Source organism: Quercus lobata, chromosome 1, assembly GCF_001633185.2.
Source record: "Quercus lobata isolate SW786 chromosome 1, ValleyOak3.0 Primary Assembly, whole genome shotgun sequence".
Lineage (NCBI taxonomy): Eukaryota > Viridiplantae > Streptophyta > Magnoliopsida > Fagales > Fagaceae > Quercus > Quercus lobata.
Window position 1 is genome coordinate 556680 of NC_044904.1, and position 14083 is coordinate 570762.

The window sequence follows — 14083 nt, forward strand, 5'->3', positions numbered from 1 at the left end:
TACAAGATTTCTAAGTGCTGAATTACAAGCAAATTGGCACAGAATAAAACCAACAAAATGGTTGATTAAATTCAACCTTACACATTTAGAAATAATTTTTTTACTTCCCAAAAAACAGTGCATACACTTCAAATCTTTAACCCACATTCAAAATAATATAGTTCAACAAAAATATAACATTCATCTAGAAAATAAGTTATTTACACTCAAAAAGAAGTGCATACACTTCAACCCAAATTCAAAATAACAAAGTTTAACAAAAATAAAATAACATAGTTCAATCAAAATATAATATCCTTGGAACTCGCCAAATGCTAAGTATCAATATTGAAAAAATTTGAGCAAACAATAAACTAATCCTGACTATGACTACGATTATCATTCATAGATTCTTTGTTGATGTCCAAATTCATAACATTTTCCACAAGCTCATCCAATTTCATTTGTGCAAGTTCTATACCAAAAAAAAAAGTATTATTAGTTCTAGGATCTATAAAATTTCAATTTCCAATTATATCCCTTGTCAATTTGTATAATTACTCACTTTTCTTTTTAAATTTAAAATATATGTTGGATATAAAAGGTATTTGACAAATCTAAAATAAAATAAATATTTATTTGTTATACGAGTTAAACGAGTTGTGTTAAGTGAGTCATTTCGGGTTGACATGAATAAATTGGCGTATCAAATGTGTCTATTGTGGGTTATACTGGTTAACCCGCTTATGACACGTTTCTTATCGTGTCGCTTTCGGGTTGACCTGTTTATGACCAAAACCCATTAAGGTCCAACTCTAACCCCAAAAAAACCCATGTCGGGTTCGTGTCATGTTCGCAGGCTGGGTCGAACATTGACACCCCTACATCAGAGCATGAATAACCCACCAAAACTAACAAAAAATAGTGTGGCAATCATGATGATTACCAAGATCTATATATGTCAAAGACTCAAAGGTAGTATAAATACCCCTCCCCATTCACTTAGAGGTATGCTTACACACCCTATAACTCAAATTTTTACTAAACGTGCGTTTGGATTGGGCATTTGTAGAGTAAATGCTGCGTTTGGAGTCTTGGAGCCCAAGTCCCACGCACTGTTCATGGACTAGCAACCTAGGGAAAAACGTAGCAAGTGTTATACACACAAAGTTTTTAGATTTAAAAATTATTTTGCTACAATATTTTTAACAATAAGTTTTCTGTTTTCAGTAAAATAAGCAGTATCTAAACAGATCATAAGTCTCCTTCCTACTCTCACAAACTTGAGTTTTGGAGTGAGTACTATCACTTAGCATAGTATCATGCTTTGTATTTTGTGCAAGGAACTAGATAACTCAAGTTAAGTATTTAACTAATAGCTTCCAATCCTCACATTTATTTTTACCAGATTCCTTGCACTTACAAATACGATGTCACTAAATTACTACAATTTGACTAGGAAGACTATTAAAAATAAATAAAAATGATGGAATAAAATATTAGATTCCAAAATATTAAGGGAAAAAAAATGACCTTTGCAATCAAAAATATTTTAAGCCAAGGGGGGACAATCATATGGGCATCTAACTAAATTACTGATTATCGCAAAAATTAAAGTTATTTCACACGTGGGTTGCTAAAAGCCCAAAGCTACTTTTATTAAGTGGGATATAATATGTGAATTTTTTTTTTTTAGAGAGTTTCAATCTATGTGGAAATTTTTTGAATTGGAAGAAATGTGGAGATATGGAATTAAACTTAAAATCTCTTATTTTGATACTATAATAAATTACCAAATAAGTTTAAATTATTAGTAAACAGTGAACTTAATTGTGTTACTCGAGACTTTAAGAGCTATCCCCTATCCCCCTATTCTAATAAATAATTTCATTCTTTGTGAGTTGATTTGCATATTAAGGGGCCTTCCATCTTTTTCTTTTTCTTTTTTTGATGGAATGGAGCCTTTCATCTTTATTAAACCAACATTTGGGAACAACTGTATCTATAATACATAATAATACAAAGACAAAGCCCATAAAATGTTAGCCCAAGACGTTATAGACCACAAATTCAGTGACTAGCAACACTTGGACTTTTTTTTTTTTTTTTTTTTTGAGAAAGAGACCATTATATTATTACTGAAGGCTAGTGAAATCAGCCTCAAGTACAGATAAAAGGTCTGGTGGTACATCTTCCATCCAGACTGACATATGTGATAAAAATTGCGATTTCCTTGCTAAAGAGTGCGCTAAATTATTACCCTGTCTACGTACAAGAGATGTTTTAAACTCAGACAGGTGTGTACTGAGGAAAAGAATATCTTGCACTAAATGCCCATACGTTGTAAAGTTCCTGCACTCCATCTTCAAGGCTTTATCCAAAGACTCCGAATCTCCTTCCAGAATGATCCGCTCAAAACCCAGCTCCAAAGCAAACTCTAGAGCCCATCTTGCAGCTAGGGTCTCGACTTCTATAACTGAAGGTGGCAGTGGGATTTGTTGTGCGAGGGATGCCATGACGAGGCCATCACTGTTGCGCACCACAATCCCAATTCCTGCTGTGTCTTTGTCGGCAAATGTGGCACCGTCGAAGTTAAGTTTGTACCAATGATCCGGAGGCGGTGTCCACCTAGCTAGTTGCTTTGTCGTCGGCGTTGTTGATGTTAAGGGGCTGGAGTGGGACTCAATCCGTTGCTCCCGAGAGTGCTCCAGTACCTTATTCAGAGGTATTGTAGGTTTGCCCAAGCGAAGGTTAGTCCTACGCCTCCACAAGTTCCATAATACCACCATAAGAAGCTCAGGTTCTTTCAGACCTGCAAAAACAGAAACAATAAAGTCAGAGAAGCATGTGCTTTGCCTGAAGATAGCTTGGTTCCAGGATGGAGTCGCCGTCCATATGCTCTGTAGTTCGAGGCAGTGATACAGAGCATGGAGTGTGTCCTCTTCATGCTGTTTACAAATCTCACAGAGGTTGTCGGGGAAGATTTTACGTCGCATCAGATTTGCTTTGGTGGGGAGTGAGTCTTTACAAGCTCGCCATAGCAGATGCTTCACCTTATTCGGGACATCAAGACTCCAGAGCTTCTTCCAGAGCTGTTGCAAGGGATTTGGCGTTGAAGAACTTGGCTGGTGGGCTAGGCAAGAGTCTTGCAGAAATCTATAACCCGACTTGACCGAGTATACACCGTCCGGATTAAAAGGCCAGATCAGGATGTCCTCTTGTAAGGATTGGCACAATGGGATGCTTTTGATCATTGAGGCTTCAAATTCATAGAAAGTTCTATCAATTAAGTCTTCATTCCATGTCCTATTCTCTTGGTCAATGAGGTCTCCCACCCTATTTATCACACAACCCTCTGCCATTGGTGTGATGACTTTCGGACATCCATGTTTAGGCAGCCAGTTATCACCCCACACTTGCACCGAAAATCCAGCTCTAATACGCCATAGCCCACCCCGTTTTATCACATCCCTTCCTTTGATTATGCTCTTCCAAGCATGAGATGCACTTTGTGGACATTTTGCTTCCAAAACCGTGGAGTTTGGGAAGAACTTGGCTTTGAATACTCTATAGAAGAGGGATTGAGTGTCATGTAATAACCTCCATGTCTGTTTTGCCAGCAATGCATCATTGTACAAAGCGAGGTCTTTAAACCCCATACCACCCTGGTTTTTTGGTTTACATAAGTCTTGCCACTTGGTCCAATGAATTTTTCTACGATCACCCCTTTGACCCCAAAAAAACCTACAAATCAAGGCTTCTAGTTCATGACATAGAGAAATAGGAAGCTTAAAACAACTCATCGTATAGGTGGGTAGGGCTTGTGCAACGGCCTTAATCAAAACTTCTCGACCCGCTTGAGATAAAAGCTTTGCTTCCCATCCTTGTAATTTCTTCCATATTTGTTACTTGATGCGAGTAAAACTCTCCTTTTTATTCCTACCAATAAGAGAGGGGAGGCCCAAATACTTCTCATAATGTTGTATCACTGTAACACCAAGCATATCCTTGATTAGATCTTGCATTTCTCTTGATGTAGATTTACTGAAGAAAAGTGTAGTCTTGGCCCTATTAATTTGCTGCCCCGATGCTCTTTCATATATATGTGGCCAATACCTGCAACAAACTTTGGCATTCACTCTCCTTAGCTCGACAAAAAATCAAGCTATCATCAGCAAAGAGGAGATGAGTTATTTTGGGTCCATTTTGGCAAATAGACACTCCTCGAATGTCGCCTTTGGTGGCTACCTTCCGTATCAAACCATGTAGCCCTTCCGTACACATGAGAAAAAGATAGGGGGAGAGGGGATCGCCTTGCCGAAGTCCCCTTATGGGTGAGATCTCTCCTTGGGGTTCCCCATTGATCAAAATAGAGTAAGATGCAGTAGTAATGCATAACATCATGAGTTGTACCCATCTCTTTGAAACCCATTTTTACTAGAACTTTCTCCATGTAGGCCCATTCAACTCTATCGTAGGCCTTACTCATATCCAGCTTCAAGGCCATCAAACCGGTTTTGCCCTTAGTGTGATTCCTCATGTGGTGTAAAGTTTCAAAAGCCACTAGGATATTATCTGAAATCAAACGATCAGGTATAAAAGCACTTTGATGATCAGAAATAATATGGGGCATGATATTTCTCAGTCTATTAGCTAGGACATTTGCAAAAATCCGATACAACACGTTACTCAAGCTTATGGGCCTAAATTGTGTCACATGATCCGGGCTCTTTACTTTAGGGATTAAAGTTATAAAAGAGTGACCCAGTGATTTAGGCAGAGTACCTGTGTTTAGATAATGCAGTATAGTTTGAGCAACATCCGACCCAATCAAAGACCAGTAGCTTTGGTAAAACAAAGGAGGCATACCGTCGGGGCCAGGTGATTTCAAGGGCGCCATCTGCTGCACTGCCTTTTCAACCTCTTCAATAGTAAAATCAGAGAGCAACATGTCATTCATATCATCAGTGACCATATGAGGTATAGTCTCCAAAACTTCCTCCATGCCATCCGGACTAGCCGTTGTGAAAAGGTCTTTGTAGAAATTAACAATGATCTCATTCACTTCAGATTGTCTAGTGCACCACCTGCCTGTGGAATCATACAGCTTTGTAATGTAATTACGGCACCGTCGTTGGGAAGCTCTAGTATGGAAAAATCTGGTGTTCCGATCCCCATCTTTCAGCCAAAGGATTTTTGCTCGTTGCGCCCACATTTTAGCTTCCTTGTCAAGAAGCTTATTAATCTCTTCCTCCAAAATTCTCATCTTTCTTGAGTCCCCTGTACGTAGTGAGTCCCTCTCCGCTTGTTGTAAAGCTTTTCTTTTTTGTTGTAATTCTCGTTTCACACTTCCAAATGACTGCTTACTCCAGCGTGTTAATGCCATGCCACACCTATCAATCTTTTTCACTACCCTTGTATCCCACGTGTCTGTCACTTGCTCTGCCCATACTGCTTCAATTGTATCAGTGCAGCCCTTTTCCGTCATCCACATCTGTTCAAAACGGAATGGTTTTTGAAAACCAGACTTTTTGACCCAAGTCGAAAACGCAAATATGAGTCGTGATTATATGAATGTTATTGTCTGATCATATATCAAAGGGGATTTTTGGACTCAATGTTATCAAAATGGGCTCTATTTATTATTATTATTAAAAAAAAAAAAAAGAGCTCTATTTACAACACGCCCTCTGATATTATCAAAATGAGACATTTTTTTAAGAAGAAGAAGCGATGCAATGTTCCTAAACCCGTTTACGTTTCACCGTTGCCTCTTTAATCAGATGGAACAATTTCTAATCGAGGTTGATAAAGCAACAAATATAGTTATAACTTATAATAGAGTCACCTACAACAATGAAGATTGGACTCCCACATCAAAGGCAAAATCCATTAAGCGCAACATAGCAACAGTCTTTGCATGATTGCATCTTCTAACTTCTATCGTAAGTTCATAACCTAAGCCCTTCAAATTATGGATACCCTATCCTTAAAAAAACTTGCCTCCTAACTCCTAACCCACCCAACCAAAGAAGGCAAAGGCGGTTGTTGTGTTGGATGATGGACATGGTACAACTCAAGCACGAGGAGGCCTAATTAACACGTCACTAGAAGACAATGATGCCTTCTTTTTTCTTTTTTTAATGAAGTCCAGCTGCTTCTCTCTCTCAAAAAAAAAAAAAAAAAGTCCAACTGATTTAAGTTTAGGGGTCCCCTCTTTGTATTTTGTGGTTTAGACCTCTAATATTTGTATAACTTCTTTCTTGCTCAAACATAAAGATAACATACCTTCATTGGAGGAAAATAAACTCTTAAGTAATATGTATTAATAATATCAATTATTCCTCAAGTTAAAGTGAAGCACTGCTATCGAGAATCAAACTCCGTTGCAGATGCTCTTGCCCGTCAAGGATCCAAGCTTGCCTCTGATTTTTTGTATTTCTCTTCCCCTCCCCCCTGGTTGTTTAACTGTTATGTTTCAGACCTCTATGGTCTCTTTCATTCCAGGCTTTGTCCTGGCCCAGTTGTATCTGCTTCTCTTTTTTAGTTTAATGCATTCTCTAGTTTACCAAAAAAAAAAAAATAATATCAATTATAATTAACTCAATTAGTAAAATCTCTTATCCTCAAATAAGGGATCTAAGATTTTATTCCTGTCTACATAAAAAATCAATTGGTGCCTTAGTTTGATGATGAAGGACAACATCAGAAGCAGACACCATAAATTGAAACTTTACTTATACCAAAAAAAAAAAAAAAAAAAATTAATAATATACGCTATGTGTTGGAAAGTTGTAATAAATCTCTTCTTATTTTCTTAGAGCTAATAAACAATGGACTTTGTGGACCTCTTAGGATTTGATTTCAGAATAATACAATCCGTAACATTAATTATTTTTACAAAAACAAATCCAAAACATTAGGATATTGTGATTATTCTCTTATTGATGCACACGAGAGGACGACAAAAGGAAGATAACGTCGCGTGGGAATGAGGAAGGCATTGCGTGGGGGTCAAAGCTTAGACGTATTCTGTCTTTCTTTCATATTTCAACTTAGGGATAAATTGATTTGGGGAAGACCTGTTACAAGCATGTTCGATTTGGGAATTATCAAAATAAATACAAATCTTCTACCAAAAAAAAAAAATAAATAAATACAAGTCTTCCTGGTTCTAGCATGTAAATTGTAAAATGTGATTTTTAATAACAAAAAAAAAAAAATTAAGAGGACTACTAGACTACTAGTACTTATTTTATAAACTTTAATGTTCAATAACATTCCCTTAAAACTTTTTAAGACCATAAAGGCAAAAACAGTGAGAAACTATTTTGGCCTACTAGTGCCTATTCTAGAAACTTTAATGACCAATAACACTCACACACACATATATATATATATATATATATAAATTTTTTTTTTTTTTTGTGAGATTAAAGATAGAACGCTTAAAATTTTTAAGACCGAAAACATTGAGATATTCGGCCAAACAAAAGAAAATGAATTCTTTGGTTGCATTTTCAAGGTCACATATTTTATTAAAATAATGCCAACAAAAAGAAAAAGGGTCTCTGGGCTGGGCTCAATAAAGAGACGGGCGGGAGAGGCGGGCCAAACAGAGGCTTAAAATAGTTCGATTATCGGATCTGCCAGAAAATCTAATGGCAGAGTCTTGAGCATGGTGTGGACAGAGGTTTCAGTGTTTCAAGGTGTTCTTTCGGCCACGTGCAGTAGGAAGGGAAGCTAAACACTGTTCAACCATTTGGGTCAAAATTAATAAATAGTTAGGAATTGGGATAAATCTGGTCAATTTCTTTTTTCTTTTTTGTGCAGAATGTTGGGGCGTAGGGCCTAAACAGTAAACCCCATGATAATATGAAACTACTAAAAAAATGCATAATTTTTAAAAATTAAAATGCAATTAGTATGGTCAGAAAACTGAAAAAATTATGATGTATAAAGCATTGAGCATAATCTTGAGAAGAAAGTTTTAAACTATTTTATTATAATGAATTTTTCCATATTGTCATGTGGGTTTCTTCTTTCTCAAAAAAAAAAATCTTAAAAAGGTTTTTACTTTTCTACCAAGTTCATATTTTTATGCGATATTGTTTTATGAGATTGCTTGAAATTATTCTCACGAGCATAAAGGTCAGTGACTCAGTTTGGACTATACCACCATAACACTGCCATTCTTGAACAGAAAGAAGCAGCAGAAAGAATGAAAGAAAACAAAATCAAACAGAAAATGAAGAAACAATAAAATTCCAGCAATTATGAAATAATAGCACCACAAGTATGGACCGAGTTCTGAACCTTGTCTTCCTTGACTATAATTAGCAGAAAGAATAACATCTTCCATGATATGCGTATTGAACAATGTTGGAAAGATCAATACATGGGGAGGGAAACTACAAAGTACAAACCATGGAGCATCATACAAGAGCAAAACGATCACAAATGTTGCTTCTTATTTTTATAAGTGCAAATTCAACCAACAAGTTACAAGCTTTCCTCTTCACATGGTTAATTTGCTGCTGTAGACTTGAAAAGAATGAGACTTGAGAGTATTAACTCTAAAGTTTTAAGGATTATTAGAAGTTCACCGTTGTATAAAGAAGAGAATAACAGACTTTCATATGTTAGTTTGAAAAAGAAAGAAAAACCTATGAAATTCTTCCAACTTGAAATTTGAGCTCTAGTTGCATATATTGTCTGGCTGTGAGTCTATGACATCAAATGGTGGACTAAGATCTCAACAGAAGGGGAACAAAAACAAAAACAAAACAAAAAGACGAAGAAGAAAAGAGCAAAATCCTTTTTTCTTCTTCTTAAACATCATTTTGCTACTGCTAGTTCATTAATCTAGTAGTACTAATTTCTAGTAGACATTGATGATTAACAGAAAAACCCAAAATTGCCATTATCAAAGTTGAGAGCATAACTAAAGGGGTCATAGTTGAAGCTGAACTTCTTCTGCTTCATGGCCCGGCTCTTCACTTGTCTCCTGACTTCAGCTCTAACCCTCCAAAACAAGCTTCTCAGTTTCCTCTTCCCGCGCAGAACCACCACATGTGGATCAAAGCAAAACTCGATCACACACATTTTTTTTTTCCTTTCACACTACTCCCTTTGACCCAAACGCACAATGCAAGAAAAGCAACCAAAGCGCTGGATGAGTACAGTGAGGGTGGTCTTATCATGCAGTGAGTGAGTATGGTAATAGCTTGGAGTGCAAGGGTTTAAAAGTTAAAAAGTGTGCCTTTTTTTTATGGGGGTTGGTGAAGTTGAAACTGAAAGCTGAGAGCGTGTGTTTGTGTGAGCGTGTGGCAGCAATTGAGACAGACTTTTTTTTATATGTATTTCCTCTCTCCATGTATTGTGCTGTCGCTCTTGAGAAGTCTACGGCGCTGTCTGTCTCAAAGGGCATACGAGGGAAGGGAAGGGGGGGTCACAACTCACAACTGTCACATGGCCACATGGGTAACACAGAGAGAGAGAGAGAGAGAAGAATAGTACCACGTTACTGCTCCTACTAATAACTGGACAAAGATATTGCCAAGGACTTTTTCTCTGTTCTTTGTTATTCTCCTTGTTGAAGAAGTTTGTTTTAACAAGTCAAAAAAACAAGAAGATTATTAGGAGAACTTTGAAAGCACTATTAGATACCATCAAACATGCATTGATTGGATAGATGGATTAGCTTTTGAGTTTGACGGACAGATGAGATGATACATGTGTTGCCTGCACTACTTCTCTTCTTTTGGCTTCTTTGTTTTTTTTTCTACCTCCATTTTTTATAATTTTTTTTTTTCAAATAAGAAAAACTTAGGATATACGTTATTTAAATTGTTCTAGTAATGTTATTTAGAGTCCATTTGGTAATGTTATTCTAGTAACATTATTTGTATTTTTTGGTTATTTCCCGTTTGATAATGTTGTTCTAGTAACGTTGTTTATATTTTTTGGAAATATATGTGGGTAAAAAAATGTGTAGAAATACGTGTAATATTGTTTAAAAACTAAAAATATGTGTTTAAACATATGTAACAAACATGTCCTTAAATTTTATGAAAATACGTGTAGGTGAAAAAGTGTATGAAAATACGTGTTATAGTGTTTAAACACTGTTACCAAATGGGTAATACACTAGAGACATAGTCATTTTCTCTGATTTTCATGTTCTTTTTTACAATTACATACATATTATGTTTGGTGTTAAAAACACAGTTATCGTTGTTTAAACAACAGTTTTCAATGTTTAAATAACATTATACGTATTTTTACACACTTTTTCACCCATATATTTTCAAAAAATACAAACAACGTTACTATAAATCTTTTATCAAACGAGCCTGAGTTTCTAGCATTTTTTTTTTTAATGTCATATTAAAATGTTTTACAGTTTTAACTTTTAAGGCATTTCTCATTTAAAATAGATATATTTCACTATGCAAATTAAAATTAAATCTAATGAGTATCCAATGTAATGTTATATAAAATTTTAAATAATATGGTATTTTTGTACATTGTTAAATTTTATCATATTTTTTATATTCTACTCTATACGTCATTAATCACAATTTGGCATTAAGTATTGTCATCTAAGAGATAATTTCTTTATAGTCTCACTTTTTTCTTTTAGTGAATTCTTGTTCATAGCAGTCCTGTAACTCATAAGTGTTCTTTGGTTGTTAGAAGCAAAAACAAACTTACGGATCAGCCACATTTGTTTGCTTCTAACGGCAGCTTTGTTCGAAAGAAGTACATTTTAACTCCTAGTAGAAGAGGACATGGCCATGCATGATGAAACAGGTATGGTTCAACTATGAAGCTAGCAAAAAATGCCACTGATAAGGATGCGCAACTCAGTGCTACTGCTAGTCATTACCCGTTACTCAAGATTGAGGGACCTATGTTTCACACTGTCTACTTTGTGATTAGCTCATGTCTTGTGTTCACCTGTACACTGTACATTGTGATTTGTGTACAAACTTTGTTTAATTTGTCTGTATAACTTTTCTTTTCTTTTTTTCAATTGCATGATTGTATCACAGAGCTATGTGACACTTGTTTCAAAATTTGGAATTGGTACATTAACTACCATTTATTATCTGCTTTCTCCTTTTTTTTTTTTTTTTAATTATCAAACAAAACATGTGCACGCATTAAGTGCCTTTTTAATCACACTTGTAACATGTAAATTCCACATGTAGTGCCAAAGCATATTTGGCCAATGTGAAAGCAAGATTAAGGTGCATGTGAATAATTCTGGTCAATATTCCGATTAGCAAGTCAATAAGGGTCAAGATTATGCTCCAGAATCTTTAGAGCATTTGTTCTTCAGTGTGACTGGGTTGCACAAATCTGGATGATGGCCTATAAACTTGACTAATTTGTCAAATATATCTATTCTCGATTGGGTTAAGATTATTCTCAACCCAAAAACTAATTTGGGGCTGGATGATGAATCTGCCAAAGACTTTCAACCATGCGCCTTACTTATTTGTGATCAGATATGGTTTCCCAGGAACAAAGCTAAGTGGATGGATCTAAAAGCAATCCAATTGAGCTTGTTAGACAAATAAGGTGTGTCTTTGAGGAGCATAAACAAGCTTGGAGTGAATTACCAAGAAGACCACCAAAAATTGATATTTGGCAGCTTCCTTCAAACAATTGAATAAAGTTAAACTTTGATGCAGCAATAAGGGAAGAGGAAATTTCTGTTGCAATAGTGGGCAGAGATGACTTAGGAAAGCTTGTCTTTTTCCTTTTCTTTTTTTGGTTGAAGAAATGCTAAAGTTATAAAAAAAAAAAATAAAAAATAAAAATTACTACAAAAAACTTACAAACGATATGGCAATGAATCTGATTAGTGACAGATCAAGAAGATAATAAACAAGTATTTGAATGAATGATATTAAAGATATTATAAATTTTACAACATGAGGCATATAAAAATGTATCACCAATCACAAAAAGTAATTTAAAAATGCAATTAATAGGTTGTTAACGTCCACAAATCATATTAATTGTCACATAAATTTGTAAAGGATTTGAAGTAAAATTTATAGTATTTCTAACATTTTCTTATTTAAATTATTTTTTGTAATTAATGACACATATTTGTAAAACCTATGTATTTAAAGTTGTATTATTTCTAGCGTTACTCAATTCTGAGGGTCAAACTACCATGGTTTGATATTTTTAGTCTTTTTTTTTTTTTTTTGATGAGAAATACATGTATTTTATTATGCAATGGATAAAGCATCCTGAAAAACAAAAGAGAAATACGTGTATTTTATTTTTTTTAAATGAAGTAAAGTTGGACCTATTAAAGAGAATCTTGTGTATATAATGTGTCACTAAAAATTTTATGGGTTAGATTGAAATGGATTGTGTTACACTAATGTGATACCTAGTGTCTATGTTAGTTTTAATTGTTGCAAACAAAAAATAATGACAATGAAAACTTTAATAATAAATTTCCCACATAGTGTGAAAAGTGAAATTAGGGCAAGAACGAGAGGGAAAATGTGAGAAAATATAGGAGAGATTTTAGAGTAATTCTAAAATAGGAAAGGTAGACTGAATTTCATTGATTTATGATTACTCAATCACAAATACATATATAGTGAAGAATTAAGCCTCAACTGACTCAGTACTATAACTATAATTGTTGGAAAATTTTGTTACAGTAATAACTAACTCCACTTAATACGATGACCAATAACCATTGAACACATGGTCCATTAATTTTATATATCTTCACTTATGTAAACAACACCATAAAGGAAAGAATCCAAAGCTTATTGTGTTGTTTTTTATACGGCATCGTTTCCCTTGTCACTTAATAGCACGACATCATTTTGCTTGATTTGGTGTTGCTTTTTTTTTTTGTTTTTGTTTTTTGGTAAACTGGATAATTTCATTCAACTAGAAAGGAGAACCAGAACCATTAGTGGCAGGGCACAACCTGACAGACTCATGGCCATACATGTCTGAAAGAAAAATATTCAAAATACTAGGGGAGGGGAGTTATAATACAATATATCATCATCATGCTTAGTTCCTAGCCTAGCCAAATCATCTGCACAGCTATTAGCTTCCCTATAGCAATGATTCACCTTCACCTAGGGCATCTGAGCAATGAGAAGCCTGCAATCAGCCACAAGGGAGGAGTTTACTTCATTAGAGCCTCCATTATGATTCATCAAGTCAGAAACTACACGAGCATCTAATTCTACTTCAACTGCATGCAATTGCAATTCTTTACACATGATAAGCCCATCTCTTAGAGCCCATAATTCAGCAAGAAAGCTGGTAGTTGAGCCTATATTTATAGAAAAGGCTCGAATCCAAGCACTTGAAGCATCTCTGATTACTCCCCCACCTCCAGCAGCACCCGAATTTCCTAAGGAAGATCCATCAGTGTTCAATTTATACCATCCCCTAAGAGGTAATGTTGTCGTTTGAGTCATCTAACTTTTTGGTTTTTAGAGAATCTGAGTACTGAGTACTGTTAACTAATTGCATATGTATTACAGTATATAATTATATACATTAAATTTTTTTTAGAATCCATAATTATATGGGTATAAATGTTGAGCTAATTATTAATATGTAATTTTTTTATAGATATTATTGGATTTGAAATTAATGAGATATGTTTTATGATGATGGTTGTTTATCACCAAATCCAAACCAAAGACATTAGTGAGTTTCCTTTTTGTAGAGGCCAAACCAAATTTGTTATTTGACTGTAAAAAACTATTACAAGCATTGTTAAATGTAGCCCATATAATGAGCAAAACTTATACATGCGAGGCTCAGATTTCAGTTTCTTACGTAACAAATAATTTATATAGGATGGGTTACGATAATTCTACGACAGGAGATTTGAACAAGAATATTGAATTTGAAATATCAATAGAATACTGATTGAGAACACAAAATTAAGAACTTGCTTAGGGAAAAAGGTGCCCAAGAACAAGCATACGGACACTCTCTAGTCCTATGCTCTTTCTTTTCACCCGAAATTTTCTACCCCCTTAATCATGTATGATGTCTCCCTTTATACTCTACATTTTCTCTCTTTTCTAGA